The sequence below is a fragment of the Suncus etruscus genome, chromosome 10, assembly GCF_024139225.1.
Source record: "Suncus etruscus isolate mSunEtr1 chromosome 10, mSunEtr1.pri.cur, whole genome shotgun sequence".
Lineage (NCBI taxonomy): Eukaryota > Metazoa > Chordata > Mammalia > Eulipotyphla > Soricidae > Suncus > Suncus etruscus.
In genome coordinates, this window is record NC_064857.1 from 38,266,014 (window position 1) to 38,283,490 (window position 17,477).

General features: G+C 50.2%; 1 non-coding gene across 1 annotated transcript; it reads right to left on the reverse strand.

Moving 5' to 3' along the window:
• Positions 1 to 12,670: 12,670 nt before the first annotated feature.
• LOC126021427 (U6 spliceosomal RNA) lies at positions 12,671 to 12,777 on the reverse strand. Its single transcript, XR_007499943.1, has one exon. It is a non-coding gene; the product is annotated as a U6 spliceosomal RNA (small nuclear RNA).
• Positions 12,778 to 17,477: the final 4,700 nt, after the last annotated feature.

Sequence of the window (17,477 nt, forward strand, 5' to 3'; positions counted from 1 at the left end):
AAGAGCATGGGGTCCAGATGAAGAGCCTCTCCCCCAAGCCTGTGTTGTGGGGAGAAGTGGCCAACTAGTGGAGTCGCAGGCATGGCAAACCCCGATATCCAGGCCTAATCGATCTTTCCAGTCTAATTGGTCCCAGCCTCTGGGGAAGGCCGTGGTGCCAATGTGAAAGGTGCTCAGCTCCCCGAAGCCTTGATTCTTCCTGCGGTCGCCCTCATTCTGTCAGGCAGAGATGCTGAAAACCTTTCTCTGCCTTTTTACCACTTCCATGGCTCCTTCAGGTCGGTCCTGCATCTTTGAGAGTCATCTTTTCCCTTTCCCTCATTTTGTTCTTGCACTTTATGAAAATCCTCCCATCGTTCTCCATAAATGCTCAGCCAAAGGGTTATTCCTTCAGATCATTCTGAATCTTCCTGTGCCCTCAAGAATCTTCCTCCCCTGTCAAGAAGCCTCCTGTACCTGGGTCCCATCCCTCCCAACCCCACATCTCCTGCTCGGCCTGTGAGAGCAGGATCGTCTCAGAGCATGGGACCACGGGTTGGGGGGGCGAGGTGAGGCAGGAAAGGTCCAGAGGATAGTTGGGGAGGTTCCCCCCAGACTGTGCTCTTGGATATAGTATTACCCAGCTTTCCGCTCCACATTTCTCCCATCTCTCGATTTTTCCATTTTACCAGGACCATAGGTCGCACCAGCTGGAATTTTTAGCCAAAATTTGAGGATTTGGGGGGAGTATTGATTGGTGGGCCAAGGAAAGGAACAATTAATTGATGCATTAATGCAATTAATAAACCTTGAGTAAAGTGGATTCGTGACTAGTAACAGCGAACTTTCACTGTCGGCACTGTGAGAAGTCTGAAAATGTAATGAATTAAAAGTTTTTATTGAGTCCCTGAGCTTTGCTTTATGTATTTGTTTTGTTTTGGGTCAGACCTGGCAGTGCTCAGGGGTTCCTCCTGGCTCTATGCTCAGAAATCGCTCCTGGCAGGCTCGGGGGACCACATGGGATGTCGGGATTCGAACCACCGTCCTGCATGCAAGGCAAACTCCCTGCCTAGCCTATTCTATCTCTCCGGACCCTCCCGTCCCGTTACCAAGAAAACCGCTCGCGGAGTCTCCTGACTTCCGGCTTCCGGCAGTTGCCCCGCCCCAGTGATTGACACTCCATTGCGACCAATCAGAGGCCGCCGGCTCCCGGGAACGGGCCTATCCGGTACTTCCAGGGGCGGGGCGGGGCGATCCGGCCGGCGGGATTTGGCGGTTCAACTTCAACATGGCTGAAGCGAGCAGCGTTGGTGCGGATGGCTGCTGTGAGGTAAAAAGTCCCCAGGATTCATCCCTGGAACCTGGAGCCGCCGGCCCAGCTCTCTCGAGGGTGAAGCTCCTGGATACCATGGTGGACACTTTCCTTAAGAAGCTCGTCGCCGCCGGGAGGTAAAGGTGGAGGGAGACGGTGTGATGGATGAAATTTCACAGTTGGTGAAGGTGGGCCAGGCAGGTTTTTCCCGCCAAAAATCTGAGTCTCGCGAGATCTGAAGGGAAGGTGGGGGGGCGGGAATTGGCTTGGTCACGTGACCCTGCGGACTGTCTAGTTCTCCTCGGGTTTGGCACGTGACCTCGAACATTCAAGTTAAAAGAATTCCTAGAGGGAGGGGCCAGAGTGGTTGCGCAGGGGGACCTGGGTTCGATCCCTGGTGTCCCATATGGTCCACACAAACCAGGAGCGATTTCTGAGTGCATTAGCCAGGGGTCTTCAAACTACGGCCCGCGGGCCACATATTGTATTTATTCTCATTTTGTTTCTTCACTTCTAAATAAGATATATGCAGTGTGCATAGAAATTTGTTCATAATTTTTGTTTTTACTATAATCTGGCCCTCCAACAGTCTGAAGGACTTGAACTGGCCCCTTGTTTAAAAACTTTGAGGACCCCTGCCTGAGAGTCACCAGGTGTGGCCCAAAAAGATTAAAAAAAAAATCGCTCCTTGGGGGGGGCATCATGGGATGCTGGGAATTGAATCTGGGTCCCTGTGGGTCAGCCACATGCAAGGCAAACGCCTTACCATTGTGCTATATAGCTCCAGCCCCTCAGGTTCTATTCTTGGCATCCCATATGGTCCCCCAAGACTGCTAGGAGTAACATCTAAGCTCAGTGGCAGGAATAACCTCTGAGCACTGCCGGGTGTGGGCCCCCCCCCAAAAAAAAATGGAGATAGAAAACAAACCAAAAAGAAAAATACAGGAGCTGGAGCTGTGGCACAGGCGGTAGGCCTGGTATGTACCTAACCCAGGATGGACAGCAATTCTATCCCCGCCCCCCCCCCCCGCCCCGTGTCCTATATGGTCCCCCCAAGCCAGGAGCGATTTCTGAGCACATAGCCAGGAGTAACCCCTGAGTGTCACTGGGTGTGGCCCAAAAAGTTAAAAAAAAATAAAGGAGAAGAAGAATTAGATGGTGATCCCAATCTACCCATTTTCATGACTCACAGCAACACAATACCCCAGCTCGGATGGCTCTGAGGATTCACTTTTGGGGAGTGCATGAATACACATGGGCTCCTAGAAGCAGGGTCTACTCCAGGAGAGCATGGGGTGACCCGCTACTTCACCCCGAGGGGAAAGTGCAGGACGACAATAATAACAACGCTTTCTTTTTTTGTTTTTGTTTTGGGGCCACACCCAGTGACGCTCAGGGGTTACTCCTGGCTGTGGCTATGTGCTCAGAAATCACTCCTGGCTTGGGTGCCATATGGAACGCCAGGGATGGAACTGAGGTTCGTCCTAGGTCCTAGGTTCGAGCAAGGCAAATGACCTACCACTTGTGCTACTGCTCCAGCCTCACACTTTCTTCCTTGACTATGTCTGGCACTGAGATCCTAGGAAGGTTTCCTCCCCACCCCACATAGCACTCACCGCACGGTGGTGTGGAAAGGCTTTGGAAAACACCAGCAACGTCTCCTGATCACAGCATTTCTACTTGCCCCTATGGCCCACTACCTGTTTTTCTTGAACTCACCAAGACTCCCAGTCTCTTTCCCTCCAAGTTTTAATTTATTTGGGTTTGGGCCACAGAGGGCTACTCCAGCTCTGGGCCTCGTGAATACCTGTGCTCCAGTCCATTGAGCTCTCTCTTTCCCACCAGTTAGTTCCTTGTGCCTGGTGTCCCATTCCTTCACGGACCTTATGAACCACCTTGCTCACGAATTCACTCAACAGTTATTTGGGGGTGTGTGTGTGTATGTGTGTGTGTGTGTGTTTTTCTCCCTTGGCTTTTGAACCACATAGAGCTGCGATGGCGAACCTATGGCATGCATGCCAGCTGTGGCATGTGAAGGCCTTGCAGCTGGCATGCGGGAAGGTCCGCAATTAATAAATTTATAAAATTTATAAAGAGTTTTTAGATACTAAAATCTTGTTATTAAGGTTTAATTGATGTGCTGGCACTTTTGAGGAAATTCTTAGGTTTTGTGCGGCAGTTTGGGCACTGGGCTCAAAAAGGTTAGCCATACTGACAGAGAGGGTAACTCCTGATTGGTTGTGCCCAGACTGCTGCAGAGGAACTATGTGATGGTGGGGATCGAACCTGAACTTCTTGTATTCATTCATCCTTTTTTGCCATTTCTCTGGTCCTCAATAGGTCTTTGAGTACTAATTCTGTGCCTGGTACTTTTAGATACAGGAATGCTATAAAACAGACAAGATTCTGACCTGGAGCTTCCATTCCGTGGGTAGAGATAAGTGATAAACTCAATAATGAGAATTTGGAAAGAATCAACAGGTAATGTAATAGCAACATGTGTAAAAGCAACGTGCTAGGATAGGGATAGCCCCTTCCGAGAAAATGACACTGAGTTGAAACTTGAAGAATTGCAAGGAGCCAGGCTGGAGAGATAGCATGGAGGTAAGGTGTTTGCCTTGCATGCAGAAGGACGGTGATTCGAATCCTGGCAACCCGTATGGTCCCCTGAGCCTGCCAGGAGCGATTTCTGAGCGTAGAGCCAGGAGGAACCTTTAGTGCTGCTGGGTGTGACCCAAACCCCTCCCCCACCCCAAAAAAAAAAGAGCCTCCTTTGGGGGGCGTTGCAGAGGGAGTACACCGAGCAGTGCTTAGAGAGCTTATTCCTGTGTCTGGCTCAGGGATCACTTCTGGTGAGGCTCAGAGCACCCTATTTAGTGCTAGGGATCAAACCTGGCTTGCCTACGCGCAAGACCAGTGCCACCCCCCAAATTATGTCTCCAGCCTAGAAACATTTCTTCTTAATGAAGCAGGGTGGCTGTCTCTGAGGTTGCTGAGGTGTGAATAGCACGAATTCTTGTCTCTGTCCCTGTCTGTTCCCAGCTTCTTTGTCTTGTAGTGAGTGAATCCTTTCTGCGGGCCCTGGCCAGGTGCTGCACGCCCCCTTGTGGACCGTGTGAGGTTGTTGTTCACTGCTAGTACTGAGGTTACTTTGAGGGCTGACTAGCCCTCCCGTAGCATTTTGGTGTCTTGCACATTTATCTTCCCAGAGGAACTATCGCTGACAAGCATCCAGAAATTTATTTTTAAAGTAATTAAAATAATGGGGGGGGGATTTGCATGCAGCCAACCTGGGTTTGATCCCAGGCATTTCATATGATCGATCTCCCTGAGTCCACCAGGACTGATTTCCTGAGTGCACAACCAGGAGTTAGCCTTGAACACTGCCAGGTATGTCTCAAAAATTAAAAACATGATTGGTTTGTTTTGGGGGTGTCACTCCCTGATTGATTTCAGGAGGTCAGGCAAATCTGGGGATTGAACTGAACTAGAGCCTGATAGATGTATGGCATGAGTTCTACCACTTGAACTGAATCTCCAACCTTAGGGTTTTTTTTTTGTTTGTTTGTTTGTTTTTTTTTGTGGTTTTGGGTCACACCCGGCAGTGCTCAGGGGAAACTCCTGGCTCCATGCTCAGAAATTGCTCCCGACGCATGAGGACCAAATGGGAAGCCGCATTGGAACTGTTTACCTTCTGCATGTTCTACCTCCATGCAATCTCTCCAGCCCCCTTAGGGGTATTTTTTTGTTGTTGTTTTTTTTGGGTTTTCTTTTGGGCCACACCCAGTGATGCCCAGGGGTTACTCCTGGCTTGCACTCAGAAATCGCTCCTGGGGGCCGAGAGATAGCATGGAGGTAGGGCATTTGCCTTGCATGCAGAAGGATAGTGGTTCAAATCCCGGCATCCCATATGGTCCCCTGAGCCTGCCAAGAGCGATTTCTTTTTTTTTTTTTTTTTTTGGTTTTTGTCCACACCCTGTGACGCTCAGGGGTTACTCCTGGCTATGCGCTCAGAAGTTGCTCCTGGCTTCTTGGGGGACCATATGGGATGCCGGGGGATCGAACCGCGGTCCGTCCTAGGCTAGCGCAGGCAAGGCAGGCACCTTACCTCCAGCGCCACCACCCGCCCCCAAGAGCGATTTCTGAGTATAGAACCAGGAATAATCCCTGAGCACTGCCAGGTGTGATCCAAAAGCAAAAACAAAACAAACAAACAAAAAAACCAGAGTTGGCTGTGTGCAGAGTAAATGCCTTAATCCCTGTCCTATCACTCCATTCACTGTAGTGAGTTTTTCAATGAAGTAAATGAGATGTTTTTTCAATAAATTAGAAAGCAGTGGAGGGCTGGGGATGTGGCTCCAGCAATTGCAACTTATATATGTTTGTTTGGTTTGTTTTGGAGCCACGCCTGGTGGTGCTCAGAAGTCGCTCCTGGCAGACTCGGGGGACCATATGGGATACTGGGATTCAAACTGGGGTACCTCCCGTGTTGGCCGAGTGCAAGGCAAATGCCTTACCGCTGTGTTATCACTCCGGCCCTCTCTCTATATAATTCCCCCCCCCCCCCCGTCTATATATAATTTTTTAATTATGTTATATATGTGTGTGTGTTTTTTTGGGCCACACCTGGCAGTAATTAGTATTTACTCCTGGCTCTATGCACAGAGTTTGCTTCCAGCAGTGGGGTACACACCATGCTGGGATTAAATCTGGCTTTCAGCATGCAGAGCTTTAGTACCCAACCCTTTGAGCCGTATCTTTGACCTGGAACAGCCTTTTTAGGGTGGGGGTGGTTTTGTTGTTTTGGGGCTACACCTGATTATGCTCAAGGCCTACTTCTTGTTCTGTGATCAGGCATCACTCCTGGTTTCTGCACCCAGGAATCACGTTGGGCCATATTTGGTGCTGGGTTCTTACCTGTTTGGGCAGATACAAGGCAAGTGTCCTGCCAGCTATACTATTGCTCTGGCTCCTACAACAGGGGTCTGGATAAGCTGCTGGCTCCACTGCAGTAGCTTTTTTTTTTTTTTTCTTTCTGGTTTTTGGGCCACACCCTGCAGTGCTCAGATCACCCTTGGTAGGCTTGGGGACCATATGGGATGCCAGTATTCGAATCAGGGTCTGTCCCAGTTGTCCCCGTGCAAGGCAAACATTCTACCACTTTGCTATCTCTCTGGCTCCTGCAGTAGCCTTTTAACAGGCCTGTCAGCATGTGGGGTGCACTGGAGTAAGGACTGTTAATGTAGCCCTTTATTCCTGCCACCTGCATTCCACCTCTAGAATCCTGTGAATGGGCACACCTCTGTATTTTTCATGTTCTTTGAATTCTCAGACCCTAAAGGGGACTCTTGCAGAGATTAGGGTCTACACTTTCCCATCTTGTCCCATCCTCTGTCAGCTGCCCGGAATTGAGGAGAAATGTGCCTGACCCCTCAGATATCCTCATGCAGGGCAGAGTCCCATGATCTTCCTGGACCAAACCCATGTCAGACCATAATGACCCATTTTGATGCCAGCCTCTGGCCCAGCTGCCTGGAGCCAGACCATAGCGGATGTCTGTGGTGGTTCTGAGGGTGCAGAAAACATCTGTTTCTTTCTTTCTTTTTTTTTTTTTTTTTGGGGGGGGTCACACCCGGCAATGCTCAGGGGTTACTCCTGGCTCTATGCTCAGAAATCACTCCTGGCAGGCTCGAGGGACCATATGGGATACTGGTTCTCGAACCAATGACCTTCTGCATGAAAGGCAAACGCCTTACCTCCATGCTCTCTCTCCAGCCTCAACATCTCAGTTTCTATCCTCTACTTCTTTGGGCACTTCCATCACCCAGTGCAGATTGGTGGGAACTTAGAACCAACTTCCCCCAAATAAAGCCCTGGTCCACAGTGCCACCAGCTTTCAAAGTGATAGTCCTGAGTACACTCAATCTAGAGCTGCTTCTGCACACTGAGCCACGTGGAAGAAAAGAGTGAAACACATATACAGTGATCAGGAGAGATTAGGGGTGGCAGAATCAGAGCCTTTGTTTTTGGGTAATATGTTCTCTGGTTATGTGATTCAGCTTTCAGTATTGTCCCTGGTGACTGACCAGCTCACTGCTTTCTTTTTTTTTTTTTTTTGGTTTTTGGGCCACACCCAGTAATGCTCAGGGGTTACTCCTGGCTATGTGCTCAGAAGTTGCTCCTGGCTTGGGGGACCATATGGGACACCGGGGGATCGAACCGCGGTCCGTCCTAGGCTAGCGCAGGCAAGGCAGGCACCTTACCTTTAGCGCCACTGCCCGGCCCCCCAGCTCACTGCTTTCTTGAACACTTATCACTCAGTTGTTTCTTATAAGCTGTCCCATAGTTTGGGGTCTGAGAAGCAGCTCAACAATAGAGCACTTGCTCTGCTTGTGTGAGATCTTGGGTTTGACCCCTTGTATCAAAAATAAACAAATGGATTAGGGGCCAGAGAGATAGGATGGGGTGAACATCCTATTGCATGTGGACAACTCCAGGTTCACTCATACACATTACACAGTGATCCCTGAGCTCTTCAGGGAGTGATCCCTGAGCATTGCTGGACATGGCACATAACAAAACACCATGGATTGCAGAAGGAATTGAGTTAGGGTTTAGGAATGCTGAGGAGCGGGGCCGGGCGGTGGCGCTAAAGGTAAGGTGCCTGCCTTGCCTGCGCTAACCTTGGACGGACCGCGGTTCGATCCCCCGGTGTCCCATATGGTCCCCCAAGCCAGGAGCAACTTCTGAGCACATAGCCAGGAGTAACCCCTGAGCATTACTGGGTGTGGCCCAAAAACCAAAAAAAAAAAAAAAAAAAAAAAAAAAAAAAGGAATGCTGAGGAGCTGAGGATGAAGGCCTCAATACCTGGAGGGACGGGAAGGGTCTGGCCATCAGTTTACAGGTACCTGATTTCACCATAATCTCTGCCTATCCCCTGCACACGTAGAAAGGAGCGTGCGTGCGTGCGTGCATGAGTGCGTGCATGCGTGTGTGTGTGTGTGTGTGTGTGTGTGTGTGTGTGTGTACTTGTTTCATCCCCTCCCATCCCGCCCCATGCACATCTCCAGCTAAAAGATGGAGCAGCCAGGACAGGTGGGGAACAAGGAAAGGAGGCAGAAAGCTGGACAAGGAGACAAAGGGAAATGAACACTGGGGAAGGATGTGGAAGGGGATTGCGTTATGCATGAAACCCTGTCATTAGGAGTATTGCAAATGTAAGCTACATGGTGCCTAAAACATGTAAAATAAATGAATAAACAGATTTTAAAATAAAAAGGGGAAAGGCATATGTTTTCCAGCATATAAGACGACTGGGTGTATAAGATGATCACCTACTTTTGCTGAAAAAAATATAGGTTTTGGGCTATATTCATCATATAAGATTCTCTCTCTCTCTCTCTCTCTCTAACTTTTTATCTCAAATTTGGCTTTATTTTTTGTTTCCTAAATGGTTTACTGATCCATATATTTGGCTCTAATTTTCAAGAAGTCTAAAAAAGACTACCTCTTTTAACGCATGGAAATGGAAATTAATGGGGGCCGGAGAGATAGCATGGAAATAGGGCCTTGCATGCAGAAGGATGGTGGTTTGAATCCCGGCATCTCATATAGTACCCTGAGCCTGCCAGGAGCGATTTCTGATTGTAGAGCCAGGAGGAACCCCTGAGCACTGCCGGGTGTGACCCGAAAACCAAAACAAACAAACAAAGTAAGATTTGATTTCAATATGGAAATTTTAATTCAAATGCTTATGTCATGCATTTACTTAGCTGGAAAACTCGCTTATAAACATAAGGCTATTTGTCATCAAACATGTAAACATAAAACTGTGATCTACATTGAGAGCAGGGAGAAGGCTCCTCCAAGAGCAGCTGGCTGGGGTGCAGTGATTAATAGGAGAGCTAGAGGAAGACAGAGCATCTCCTCTGTGTCCCATAAAAGCTGAACAGAGGGATGCTGGTGGTAAGAGGTAGGGGGGCTGATCACCCTGAAGCTGGAGTTAGTTATAGCATGCCGTATAATCGGTGTATAAGACGACTTTTTATTTTTTTTAAGCCAGTCAAATTGAGCAGAGGGGGGTTATATACCAACTTTTGTGATACTAACGTTAATAAGTTCTGATAAACCACTACCATCAGACCAGTCGACCCCCAACTTTTTTTTTTTTTTTTTTTTTTTTGGTTTTTGGGCCACACCTGGCAGTGCTCAGGGGTCACTCCTGGCTGTCTGCTCAGAAACAGCTCCTGGCAGACACGGGGGACCATATGGGACACCGGGATTCGAACCAACCACCTTTGGTCCTGAATCGCTGCTTGCAAGGCAAACGCCACTGTGCTCTCTCTCCAGGCCCGACCCCCGACTTTTTTTTTTTTTTTTGATCACACCTAGCAGTGCTCAGGGGTTACTCTTGGCTCTATGCTCAGAAATCACTCCTGGCAGGCTCAGGGGACCATATGGAATGCTGGGATTCGAACCACCAACCTTCTGCATGAAAGGCAAACACCTTACCTCTCTGGCCTAGACCCCCGACTTTTTTTTTTTGTTTTTTCGGGCTACTCATTTGATGCTCGGGTTATTCCTGGCTAAGTGCTCAGAAATTGCCCCTGGCTTGGGGGGACCATATGGGACGCCAGGGGATCAAACCGAGGTCCTTCCTTGGCTAGCGCCTGCAAGGCAGACACCTTACCTCTAGCACCACCTCGCCGACCCCAACCCCCGACTCTTAAGTTTTTCATGGGTTAAAAAGTCATCTGGGGCCGGCGAGGTGGTGCTAGAGGTAAGGTGTCTGTTTTACAAGCACTAGCCAAGGAAAGACCAGGGTTCGAAGTTTGATCCCCCTGCGTCCCATATGGCCCCCCCAAGCCAGGGGCAATTTCTGAACGCTTAGCCAGGAGTAACCCCTGAGCATCAAATGAGTGTGGCCCGAAAAACCAAAAAAAAAAAAAAGTCGGGGCCGGCGAGGTGGCGCTAGAGGTAAGGTGTCTGCCTTGCAAGCGTTAGCCAAGGATCAGACCGCGGTTCGATCCCCCGGCGTCCCATATGGTCCCTCCAAGCCAGGGGCAATTTCTGAGCACTTAGCCAGGAGTAACCCCTGAGCATCAAACGGGTGTGGCCGGTAAAACCAAAAAAAAAAAAAAAAAAAAAAGTCATCTGAAGGGTTTCATATTTTAAAAAAAGTCATCTTATACTTTGGAAAATATGGTAAATGGTCCAGAGTTAAGCTGCTCTGCCTGGGGATGCCCTGGACAACTCTTGTCTCCCACCCACAAGGGAGGCCTCTCTGTCACTGTCCACACCTGGTTTCATTTATTTATTTTTCCCCAAATTCAAAAGAACCTTTTATTTACTGGGATTGAAAGAGGAGGAAAAGGGCAAAATGCCCTCAGGGGTTTGAGAAGGGGGGCCTCTTCTTTTATTTCCCCTTCTTTGGAGGGCACACCTGGAAGTGCTGAGGGGTTACTCCTGACTCTGCACTCCAGAATCACTCCTGGTGGGTTTGGGGAACCATCTGAAATTCTGGGGATCAAACCCAGGTTGGCCACATGTAAAGCAAATGTCCTTTCTGCTGTATAATCTCTCTGGCCCCAAGAAAGGATCTCTTTTGACAGGATTCCTCACCCCTGATTCTTTTTTTTTTTTTTTTTTGGGGGGGGGGTCACACCCGGCTGCACTCAGGGGTTACTCCTGGCTCTGCATTCACAAGTCACTCCTGGTAGGCTCGGGAGACCATATGGGATGCTGGGAATCAAACTCCTATCAGTCCTGGTTCAGCCGCATGCACAAACACTATCATTGTGCTATCTCTACAGTCCCTGCTATCTGTCTGGTCCTATCACCTCTGATTCTTAAAGGTCTTGACTGGGAGAAACCCAGCTGTCCAGGTCAGAGCCTCACAGCCTGGGGAGTTGACACCTTCCTTGCCCTCTGTTCTGTAGGCCTAAAGGCCTGCCTTCATGGAGCCATCTCCTTGTCCTTGCTTTTTTGCTGGGCAGCTCTCCCCTCCCCTCCCCTCCCCTTCCTTTCCCTTGCCTTCCCTTCTTCCCAGAGGTTTCATGTACTCGGTATCATCAACAATTGTCCACTTCAGCTGCAGGACCTGACTCCTACGTGTGGCTCGGGGAAGTACATTCTTGCCTCAGCCTGCAGGGCAGACACTACTTGCCACTGCACCATTCCTCAGATCCCCTTGCAGCTCTTCAAATTCATTTTAGTATTTTATAAGGCTTTTTTTCAGGGGGAGGGGCAGAGCAATAGTATAGTGGGCAGGATGTATGCCTTGCATGGCAAATATGGCTAACCCAAATTTGATCATCTGAATACCATATAGTCTCCCAGTATCACCAGGGAAGATCCCTGAATGTATAGCCAGGTGTAAACCCTGAGTGTCGATGGGTGTGACTTGCCACAAAAAAGAAAAAAAATGTTTTTGAGGGGAGCACAGCCAGCAAGGTCAGGGGACCTACTACTGGGAATTAAGCCCAGACTTCACCTAGGTAAAACAAATGCTTCCTATGGAGCTCAACCATGATCTGGGTTCATTTTTGGAGGGAGGAAAGCCTCCCCAGGGCCCTGTAGGGGACAGGATGACAGGCAGCTTGTGATCCCCCTACAGCAGCAGTCACCCCCGAGAGTGTGGGGTCCAGAACAGTGGTACAGTGTGTAAGGTGCTCACCCTTGCTTACTCCCCAGCATCCTATATGGTTCCCAAAGTCCGCCAAGAGTAATCCCTGAGCGCTGCCAGGTGTGGTGCAAAACCAAGAAAGAAAGAAGCGAAGAAACCGGTGTGCTCACAGCCATCTGAGTTGAGGCCACTCACTTGGTGGCTAGTGGACCCACTGGCGTCTGACAAAGATTGGAGGGCCACTCGCTCTGCCAAGGGGAGGCTTTGGCTCTGCTCCCTGGGACTTGAGTCCAGAAGCATCAAAGCTTTGATCCGTGCCTGAGCCCAGACCTGCCTGCTTTCTCTTTCTGTAGCTACCAGCGGTTCTCTGAGTGCTACAAGCGCTTCTCACAGCTACAGTCAGAAATGTCGCAGCGAATCTATGACAAGTTTGTGACCCAATTGCAGACATTGATTCTGGTGAGTACAAGAAGCCCTGCGGCAGTGACTTCATCCCCTCATTCCGAAAGGTGTGGCTCCTCACGTGTCTCTGCTGTCCGGTTTCTTTTTTTTTTTTTTTAGGCCACACCCGGCATTGCTCAGGGGTTACTCCTGGCTCTCCGCTCAGAAATAGCTCCTGGCAGGCACGGGGGACCATATGGGACACCGGGATTCGAACCAACCACCTTTGGTCCTGGATCGGCTGCTTGCAAGGCAAACGCCACTGTGCTATCTCTCCGGGCCCAGCTGTCCGGTTTCTTTTTTTTTTTTTTTTTTAAATATGGAACGCTTCACGAATTTGCGTGTCATCCTTGCGCAGGGGCCATGCTAATCTTCTCTGTATCGTTCCAATTTTAGTATATGTGCTGCCGAAGCGAGCACAGCTGTCCGGTTTCTAAGTGATCATGTCATGACCTGGTCTTCCCCCCACATTGTATCTCTGTCTCCTGTGGAAGCTGAAGTCCAGCACAAGGGCAGTCTGGGACCCTACCCCTAAGAGGCACAGCAGGGCCATGTCTCACAGCACATGGCTTTTCTGGACAAGAAATAAGACTTTGCTAGACCACAACCCAGGAGGGCTCCTGGGCATTGTTGTTTTCATCTTGTGGTTATAGAGGGCAGGGTTGGGGGAGGCCCACCGCAGGAGGAGAGGCCAGCTACCTCTGCTGAGGCCTCATGTCGATTTCCCGCTTTAGTGGTGCTAAGAATCACTGACGAGAAGTTGAAATGTTTGTATTCCAGGGACACAGATAGGGCCTGGGAAGTTGACAACATGGGCTGAACTCAGGCTCTGCTTGCAGGAGGCCTGAGTTAGATCCCTGGCACTGCCAATTGCCCATCCCACCTCCCCAACTACCCTAGCAATTACTGGGTGTAGCCCCTCCAAAATAGCAACAATAACAGACACAGGACAGGAATCAGTCAACCACTTATTTGTGTGGTTTCATCAGTTTTCAGCAAATTCCCATGGGCCCTTCATGGCTCTTTTGTTCCTTTTCTTCAGAAGGAAATTGCAGAAATCAAGACTGAGGGGAACCTGGAAGCTGTCTTGAATGCCCTGGATGTGCTTGTGGAGGAAGGCAAAGACCGCAAGGAGCCAGCCTGGTGAGAGGGGCCGCTGAGAAGGACCCCAAGCAGGACCTGAGTGGAAAACGGGCCTTTGTGGGGGAGTTAGCAGAATCATCTGTGCAGGGTCAAGTTAGGGGCTTGCATAAGAGTGCAGGAAGGTGTTGATCAGAGCTCCCATTTGGACCTAGGTCTGGGGGAGCAGAGCATCAGGGTCTGGAACTTTCTGTCTATAAACAGTCCCCCAGTTTTCTTATGAGGCTGCCCAGTGCCTGAAATTTGTGCACTGGTTCCTTCAGCCCCTGACCCTGCTTTAAATGCTTGAGACCACACAATGGACAAGATACAGCCATGTGCCGAGTGGGACAAGACAAGCTTGGGGGTAGGGGGACTGTTCTGTGCTGCTGTCTCCTACCATTCCCTCTGAGGGGGGCCCAGCCCTTTTCTGTGCTTTCTCATATGCATGATTTTATGCATTTGACCTTGATACCTGATATAAAGGAATTTTGAGGTTTTGTAGGAGACCCTGGGTTCAACCCAGGGTATGCCATGGTCCCCTGGGCCCCCTGAGCATTGCCTGGGAATCACCCCCAAAAAAGAAAAATATAATAATTGTCCCTCTTTCCCTGTTTCTGCTGCTGCTGGCATAATGGTGCTTGAACACTTGGGGTGCTCATGTGGGGCACACTTCCTAGCCCTAGGCCCCACTTCTTTTCTGTACCTTGACTGAACCAGGCTCTATCATGTGCAAAGAAAGGAACCCCTGCCTGCCTGTAGTTTTACATGGTGCCCCCAAGAGCCTCCCCCTTACATGTGGGCAGCAGGTCATTGGTGCCCCAGACAATGGCACTGGCAGCAGTGAAAGGTCTCCATGCTGGTAGCTCCAGAGATCTGGCTGCATCTTTCGCCATCAAGCCATGTCCCCAGCACTCCTGAGGAATAACACTGTTTTTGTGGTGCCAGCAGTGAACTCAGGTCTCATGCATACAAGGCCTGTACTTTACATTAGACTACATGTTCCATCCTGGTAAAATATTTTTTTTTCCATAGATTTTTATCCCCCTTTGGTTTTGGAGCCATACATGGCAATGCTATGGGACCACTGTCAGTACACTGCTAGATTCGCTTGGTTAAACATGTGGTGCCAGAGATCGAACCTAGGTATCTTACATGCAAGCCTGCTCTGCCCATTGAGCCATTTTTCTGGCCGAAAAAACCGATTGTTTTTATATTGTTTTTACTTGGGGGAGGGGTATCACACCCAATGTTGCTTTGGGATTACTCCTGGCTCTGTACTCAGGAATTACTCCTGACATTGTTCAGGGGACCATATGGAGTACCCAACACTCTGCAATATTGTTCTGGTCCTGAAAAATATTTTTAAAGGGTCTATAGGAGAAAGAAGGGTACAGTACCAAAAAAAAAAAAAAAGAAGGGTACAGTACAGTTGGTAAGGCATGTGTCTTGCATTCAGCCAGTCTGGGTTTGGTTCCAGACATCACATATGATCCCCTGAGCCCCACCAGCAGTGGGCCCTGAGCACTGCCTGGGATGTATAGCCATACAAACTAAATAAATGGGCCCATAGGGCTGAGAAATGGCTCGGTGGGCTGGTTCCTGCTTCACATACAGGACTGGATTTGATGCCGTATTAATCCCCAAAGCAAATAAACCGAAGAATTCAGTGACCTTTACCACCGATTGGCTGTGACCTGCCTCCTTACTCTGAGTATACAGGACTCCTTTTCATAACCTCCTAGGCCTAGAATTTCTTCTTCATCTTCCCAAGTCAGCTGGCACCCCAGGCAGCCATGCTTTGTGAGGCTGCTGTTCCTGCTCCCCTGCCCATATGTGCTGGGCAAGTGGTCTAGCTGAGGACAAAATGAGGGTGGGTGGCAGGTTGTGGGCACAGGAGCCAGAGCTGTGGAGGAGGGTCCAGGAGGGTGATGGTGGTGGGACAGGGCATGAGGAAGTGTCTGCTGGGTACCCAGCTGGAGGCCGAGGTGTAGTGATTGGAGCCTCACCCCTTATATCCGCAGGCGCCCAAGCGGAGTCCCAGAAGGGGATCTGCGCAGCCCCCTGCTGCCCTACTACCTGCGGCAACGGAATGCGTTGCGGCGCCTCGTGCAGAAGCAGGAGGCTGAGAACCAGCAGCTGGCGGAGCAGGTGCTAGCTGGGCGCAGGCAGGTGGAAGAACTGCAGCTGCAGTGCCGGGCCCGGCATCAGGCCTGGCAGGTGAGAGTGGGAGGCTGGGGATCAGCTGGTTGCACCACTGTGGCCTTTCAAGGAGAGAGTGGCCCTCAGTGCCACAAGCACTGTTCTGGGGTGACCTAGTCTTTTATTTCATTTTTTTTTTTGTTATTGGACCACACCTGGTGCTGCTCAGGACTTAATTCTGGCTCTGCACTTCGGGTTCGGAGAACATTTTGGTATGACCGGGATCGGACCTGGGTTAGCTGAGCACAAGGCAACCTTGCTATCAGCCCTGATCTTTTTCTTTCTGGATTTTTATTGCTTACTTTATGGTTTTAGGGTTACACCTAGTGGTGCTGGGGTGGAGGGTGGTTTCAGCTCAGGATACTCTTAGCTATCTCAGATACTCTCTGGTGTTCGTGTGGGGTTAAACCTGAGCATTCTACGTGCTATGCATGAGCTCCAGCTTTTTTTTTTTTTTTTTTTTTTTTTTTTGTGGTTTTTGGGTCACACCCGACAGTGCTCAGGGGTTTTTCCTGGCTCTGTGCTCAGAAACTGCTCCTGGCAGGCACGGGGGACCATATGGGACGCCAGGATTCGAACCGATGACCTTCTGCATGAAAGGTAAACGCCTTACCTCCATGCCACCTCTCTGGCCCCGAGCTCCAGCTTCTTGCATTGTCCTTTTCCTGACCAGCCCAAGGTACTTGGGACCTGGTTGTGGAAGGGGGGGGTCAGGCTGGGTGCCAGGAGCAGGTGTGGCCGCAAAGTGATGCATGTGGCTCCCAAAAAGGAGGGCACCATCTCCCCAAATCCTTGTCTCTGGATTCTCCTTTCCAAGACTGCCTGTGCTGTCCTCCCTGAACACCTGGCAGGACCAACATATGCCCTGGTCACTCTTTTTGTTTGATTATGGGGTGGGCCACATCTGGCTGATTCCTGGCTCTGCACTTAGGAATTACTCTTGGCAGTGCTTGGGTGGAAACCATACAGGATGTCAGGGATTGAACCTGGGTCACCACGTGCAAGACAAGCACCCTTCCTACTGTACTGTGTCTCCTGTCTTGGGCACTTTGGGGATCAGATGAACCAAGGAATGACCCCGGCCCTCCCACATCACCTCCACTGTTCTTGTCTCTAGTGGCGTAAGGCCCTGCTCATAGGCTGCCAGTTGGGCAGTGGGGTGTCCCCATAGGGTATCCATCCCTTCAGGCTCTCCCGCGATCACTCGCTGTATTTGTAGTCTGGCTGAAGTCACCTCACTCAGGAGCTTCTGCAGTAGCCCCTGCAGAGTCTGGGATACTTTGGGGGAGGCCCAGGCAAGACCCCACGGCCCTGGCTTACATTAGGGAAGGGAGGTAGGAGATCTCAGCCAGTCTTTTTGTCTGTCTGCAAAGACTTTGCACAGGGAGCAGAAGGAGCTTTTGGCTGTGCTGCAGGAGCCTGAGTGAGAGGAACCTTCCGAACAGAAACGTCAAGGTGGAGGCGATGGCCATGCACGGCCTGGACACGCGGCCTAAGGAGCTGGGCAGTGGTGAGGCCATAGCCTCATGAACTCGGCGGGTTGACCCAAGGACACAGAAGTCCCCACAGTCTCCATCCTTTGGACCCTTAAGCCATGCACCCTCAGTCAACCCCACTGTCAGCGCCTTAGGGAGCTGGGCTCAGCCCCATGCTACTGGGATTGGGCCCTCGTCACCACCCTCCCCCATCACTGGGGGAACCTGGTTTCAATTTCCTCTGATTGCCTCTTTGCTAGCCAGCCCCAGGCCTGCCTGGCTCTCCCACATCTCTAAATAAACTTCCTCCCTGCTCTGTAATCT